The sequence below is a fragment of the Gossypium arboreum genome, chromosome 13 (genome assembly GCF_025698485.1).
Source record: "Gossypium arboreum isolate Shixiya-1 chromosome 13, ASM2569848v2, whole genome shotgun sequence".
NCBI classification, from domain to species: Eukaryota; Viridiplantae; Streptophyta; class Magnoliopsida; order Malvales; family Malvaceae; genus Gossypium; species Gossypium arboreum.
The window spans coordinates 62,237,130-62,243,731 of NC_069082.1; the positions used below are offsets into that span (position 1 = coordinate 62,237,130).

Sequence of the window (6,602 nt, forward strand, 5' to 3'; positions counted from 1 at the left end):
AATTATTACCCACATAATTTATTTGCTAATTGTCCAGAATTATTACCCATGTAATTTATTTGCTCATTCTCCATGCTAGGACCGAAGGGTAAATATTTCAGATTATTTATTCCACCTTCATTTGTATCACATTGCATCACCGAATACACCTGTGTAGAAACACATTAACCATTTTTTATTTAAAATTTCTACCTAATTCGATAACATGGTAACTGCATCTAAGTTAAAAACATCAGCCGCTTTCATCGGCTTCATTCTCATGACTTGCCACTAATAATTATTCAGTGACATCTCCTCTATAAACTCATAAGCTGCTTCAGGTGTTTTATTTCTCAGAGTTCCACCGGCTGCTGCATCGATCAATTGCCTAGTTGAGGGATTCAAACCTTTATAGAAGGTTTGAACCTGTAGCCATAGAGGTAACCTATGGTGAGGGCACCATTCCAATAAGTCCTTATACCTCTCCCATGCATCATATAGGGTTTCTAAGTCGATTTGAATGAAGGAAGAGATATCATTCCTTAACATGGTCATTTTAGCCGGTGGGAAGTACTTAAGTAGGAATTTCTCGGTCATTTGATCCCATGTAGTGATAGAACCTCGTGGTAAAGAATTCAACCACTGTTTAGCTTTGTTCCTTAACGAGAAGGGAAACAACCGTAGGCGAATGGTGTTATCAAAAACATCATATATCTTGAAAGTATCATAGACTTCCAGAAAATTAGCCAAATGAGTATTTGGATCTTCGTCTTGCAAACCACCGAATTGAACGAACTATTGTACCATCTGAATAGTGTTTGGCTTCAATTTGAAATTATTCACAACAATGGTGGGTCTCACAATACTCTATTCAGCCCCAGTTAAAGGGGGCTTAGCATAATCGTACATAGTTCGAGGGGCAGGATTCGCAATTGCTGGATTTCCAACAACCACAAGAGGTAGCTGATTATTCTGATTATCACCTATCTCCTCAGTGATAATAATAAAGTCCTCTTGCTCGTTTACTATACTCTGTGGACGCTCGTCTACTATACTCTGTGGACTCTGCCTTGCTTCTCTACGATTTCTATGAGTTGTACTTTCAATTTCATTGTTAAATAGTAATGGTCCCGACGAGTTTCTTCTAGTATAAACTAAAGGAACCTGCTAGAAGCAAATAAAATAAAAATTAGAAAATAGAAATTAAACTAAAAATGAAACTATAATAAAAATAAAAACTGGCTAAATTAATAAAAATTGACTGTTCCTAAAATTTTAGTCCCCGGCAACGACGGTAAAAACTTGACTGTCACTAAACTAACTATAATTACGAAAAAGGCAAGCGCACCTATCGAACAATAGTATAGCTATGGTGAGTAGGAAATATCGTATCCACGAGGACTAAAAGTACTAGTAATTACCGTTTTTCTGTTATTTAGCCGATAAATTGAAGTGATTGTTTTTAATCTAATTTAACTACGAACACAACAGAGAATGAAATGGGAAAAATAACCGAAGACAACCAATGAGAAATACAATACCCAGGAATGAATCCACCTAGACTTCACCTATTATTTTGAATCTGAATTAAACAATTTATTCACTTGTATCTTGATCTATAGAAATCCCTAAATTATGTTAATATCTCTTTCGAGAGTAAGAACAACTAACTCTAGGTTGATTAATTGAAATCTCTTTCTAATTAAAACCCCTATCGTTGTATTAACTCGATCTATGGGTTCCCCTATTAGATTTGACTCTAATTCGATAGATTTATGTCATACTATTTCTAGGATTGCATGCAACTCCACTCAATTATGCTAGATCCACTCTTAAATAGGAACTTTTGCTCCACTGAAATAAGCACGTTAAACATGAATTAAAATCCCAAAAATATTAAAACACGAAATAAGCATATGGATAGCAATGGTACTTCTCCAAAACAAGCATCAATTACAACTCAATGGTTCTCGTCAAAACCATCAAAGGTTAATTTGTCATTGTTTATTGAAATTGTTTTGCCTTTAGTACATTTTTCTCTCTTGCTTTTATGACGTCTTAGCATAGTGGCTATAATTCATTTCTTTATTTATATCAAGTGCTTATTTGATTCTTTATTTTACTTTTGAATATAAATTTAAAAACATTTGAGTTTGAATTAGTTTAATTTATCTAATTTATGATATATAAACATATATGGTATTAAAGGTTCATTTTTAATTCATCCAGAATCTACAATGGATTGAAATAGTGTTATTTTTTTACTTTTCATTACTATCTTTAAGTCTTAGTTATACTATTATAATGTTAAAGATGTCTTTGTGAGCAAAGTCAAAAGCATCAAAGATGAAACAAAGAAAAAAATTTTATTTTAGTAATATTCTTAATTTTGTTTCAATTTGTAAAGGTTTAAGACCCTCTCGAGTCTAAGGCTAGGATCTCCCTTTGATGAGTTTCATATATTATTAATCATAGGTTCTTCACAATCAACCATTGAATGTAACATGTACATTGTGATTTAATGATGCTAATATTTTTCATTCCTTTTTAATTGTGTTTTTATTTATGATCTGCATTTATAGTGTATTGTTTGTTTATTTGTTTATGAATTTTGTTAATTTTGTTAATCTTCTTTGTTCATTGTTATGTTACGAATCCTCACCACACTTGTTCCTATGTGGCATGGTTTTTGTGTGTGTGTGTGTTTTTTTTATTTGCTTATGTACGTAATGATTAGTTGATTTTCTTATTTTTTTTCTTATACTATTTATAAATTCCAACATGTAGCTGCTATGCTAAAAGTGTTTATAGCATGCTAAGATACCTTCTAAAATTTTGTTATTGGGGCATTCTTAGTTGTTGGATTGGTTGCATAAATTACTTTTAAAATTTGGTTTTTGAAGGTTAGATATAGTATTGCCATCTTATATAGTCTTTCACTATTAATCTTTTTTAATTTATTTTTTTATTATAAATTTAATCATTTGGGAGTATTTTTTTTAGTAAGTGTTTGGAGTATATTTTGGGTGATACCTGAAAGTCAATTGGCTTAACATTTTGTTGTTTCAACTCTTGTCATTTACCATTATGTATTTCCAATTTGATTTGCAATGCTTTGCGTTTGTTTTTTCTTATTGGCAGATTTAGTGTTTAGTGGTCAAGTTGTATTTATTTATTAGCAAGCCAATTTAACTAACGTTTTGTTATTTCAACTTTTGTCTTTTGTCTTTTGTCTTTTGTCTTTTGTCTTTATCTATTTTCAAATGATCTTCATAGCAATTTGAAGGGCAATGCCTGGTGTTTGTTCTTTCTTATTGGTAGACTAGTTAGTGCTCAAGTTTAATATATATGTACTTGTGGTTATTATGCTCAATGAATCATTAATGAATTGTTCGCTAATGGGTAATGATATTGTTAATTTTTTAAATGCAAAAAAAGGAAAATCTTGTCAAAATGCTATTGTTGTTATTGTCTTGGATGTAATGAAGTTTCCATTGCTGACTTGGAATTGATTTTGAGTGGTTTTTACTAAAAATTTTGTTCTTGCATGAAGGAAAACTTGCCAGGTTTCTATCAGCTATTGATTATTTCATCAGCTACAACTAAATGCAATCAGGTCTAGACTCTTAGTCTGACATTGTCCTTTGGACATTTTGGAACCTTGTGAGAATGATAAAATTCTTGAAGAACTTTCCAGTGTCAACTACTAAACCTTCTCAATTTTATATATAATTTGAGATGTAAAGACATTGTATTTTTTTTAAAATCCTATATAATGTCAATATATTAGATCAATTCTATGTGTAACATGCTGAATTTAGAGACATCTTGCTTTGGTAGTATTTCATTGAAAGTGACATCTTATATTTTTATTCCATACATTTGTTTATACTAGCGAAAGTATCTGTATTGGTATGTAAATCTGCAAACCAACATCTTCAATCTTACACTACAGTTTAATTTCCTTTAATTGGGACTAGATGGCTTATTCATTATCATTCTTAATTACCATTGGTATAAATTCGTGAAGTGTGTGTGGAATTTTTGTGATAACATTCATATCTAGTTAATCTCTTGTTGTTTCCGGTCTCGCATGACATGTTTATCTGGTAAAATGCAAGATCAAGAAGCATGGTTTTAAGTTGTGATTAAGGCTTGCATAGCTTATGCAATTTTATTGGGCTAATTAGGTTTATTCTCCTCAAGCTATACTATTCTTCACCTAGAACCCTTCTTAAAGTATTCTTTGCATAGACATGTACCTATATATATTTTTAGATAGGAAGGGTTTACCCTAACAATGAGTTCTGAATGATAATTCCTTTCTTTACATGTAATGCCCCGTACCCGATACCGTCGCCGGAGTCGAACACGAGGTGTTAACAGACTTAATTCATTACTTAACCAGCTCAAACAATTTATTTTTAAAATTTCCAGTTAAACTAGCAATCTGTGTCAAAGTCGCTTAAAAATTCATATCTCGAGTTACGAAACTCGAAATCCAATTCCGTCAATTTTCCATGAAAATAGACTCATTTATCTATTTTCTAATTTTTTTATAGAATTTTTGGTCGAGCCAATTAGTACAGTTTATTAGTTAAAATATCCCCTATTTCAGGGTTCGACTGCTCTGACCTCTGTGTATTACGAATCAGATATCTCTCTGTACAGAATTTCAATGACTATGAAGTTTATTTCTCTTAAAACTAGACTCAATAAGGAATCTGTACATATAAAGAATGATTTCTAATTATATTTGTACAATTTATGATAAATTTCTAAAGTCAGGACAGGGGATCCAGAAATCACTCTGGCCCTGTTTCACAAAAATTCAAATATCTCATAAAATATAATTCATATACCTGTTTTGTTCAATCCATATGAAAATAGACTCATTAAGCTTCAATTTAATAACATACTCATCATTTAATTCCATTTCTACTATTTTTAGTGATTTTTCAAATTTACATCACTGCTGCTGTTAGAATCTATTTTATGGTAAATTTTACCTATTTCATGGTTTCCATGGATTAGCTAGCAATTTGACATACATAACACCAAATATGATCATGATTAGCCATTCCAATGGCTAATCATTACCAAGCATTTCCATACCACTCAATAACCATATCATAAGACCATATATACAAAATGATTATAATGCTATACATGCCATACTCAAAATATGCAAGCCATTATGCCAAGATGGTATCTGAGATAGTGTGAGCGAACCTCCGACCGTTCCGATTTCCGAGCTGGCTTGTCAAAACTACAAGGAATGAAAAGGATGGAGTAAGCATAAATGCTTAGTAAGTTCACATGCAAATAGCAAGTAACATAACCATATAAGCAAACATAAAACATCATTTGCATAATCATCACCAAGACATTCATATCATATTTTCATTTATCATCTTACCATATTATTGTTATATCGATTTTTCAACCCGAGGGTTAAGTACATACCTGTTCAAAGTATCCATTTCACAACACTCACCAATACGTCCCTTTCATCTCTAGTATTCCTCCATTTGAGTAGAACTTTACCCGTTGAACACATCGGAATATAATTCGGATACATGGAAAGTTTGCACATAAGTGCCACATATGTAGCCAAGCTACCATGTAACCCGCCCATAAGTGAACTCAGACTCAACTCAACGAGCTCGGGCGTTCGCATCCACAAGTGAACTCAGACTCAACTCAACGAGCTCGGATGCCTAGTTACATCTCTCGAACTCGGACTCAACTCAACGAGTTCGGACATTCGCATCCATAAGTGAACTCGGACTCAACTCAACGAGTTCGGATGCTCAACCATCCTAGTGACATGTCACTTGTATCCTAATCCATTCCTAAGGTTCAACGGGACCTTTTTCCCAATCATGTGTCTCAACCATCTTCTACGAAATGCCGATACCGATACTCGGTAGTATTTCACATTTTCCAAGTATATCACACAATTTGACATATTATCAAACAATTATCACGAGTATAATATTTCATAATAATTATCATATCATTTAAATAACATAAAAACATTTAAAATAATAACTATGTTACCAACATTTACATATGAACTTACCTCGTATGCGAAAATGGCTACTTTTACCATTTCGTCCACAACTTGGTATTTTCCCCATTTTAGCCCGAATTTTAGTTTTCCTTAGTCTATCATTTAAAATATAGTCTAATTAGGACTCACATTATTCAAATTGACCCAAAATCATATTTTGGAAAAATTACAGTTTTGCCCCTAAACTTTTACATATTTACACTTTTGCCCCAAAGCTCGTAAATTAAACTTCAGCATATTTTCTTATGTTTTATGACATGCTGATCATTTTTCCCTCCTATGGAAACATCAAATTCTCACTCTAACATGTACTTATGACTATTAGGTATTTTTACCGATTAAGCCCTTTTGCTCGTTTTCACTTAAAACCGAGTAGCACAAGTTGTCTAACATAATTTAAAACCTCATATTCTATCATAAAATACCAAAATACACAAATTTCACCTATAGGTATTTTTCCAAATATAAAACCTAGGTTAAATTATTGCTAGAATAAGCTAAATCAAGTTATTGGGACTCCAAAAATGTAAAAATCATTAAAAACGAG

General features: G+C 32.1%; 1 non-coding gene across 1 annotated transcript; it reads left to right on the forward strand.

Annotated features, from left to right (window-relative positions):
* The first annotated feature begins 421 nt into the window (after window positions 1-421).
* On the forward strand, window positions 422-528 carry LOC128287383 (small nucleolar RNA R71). Its single transcript, XR_008278083.1, has one exon. It is a non-coding gene; the product is annotated as a small nucleolar RNA R71 (small nucleolar RNA).
* Window positions 529-6,602: the final 6,074 nt, after the last annotated feature.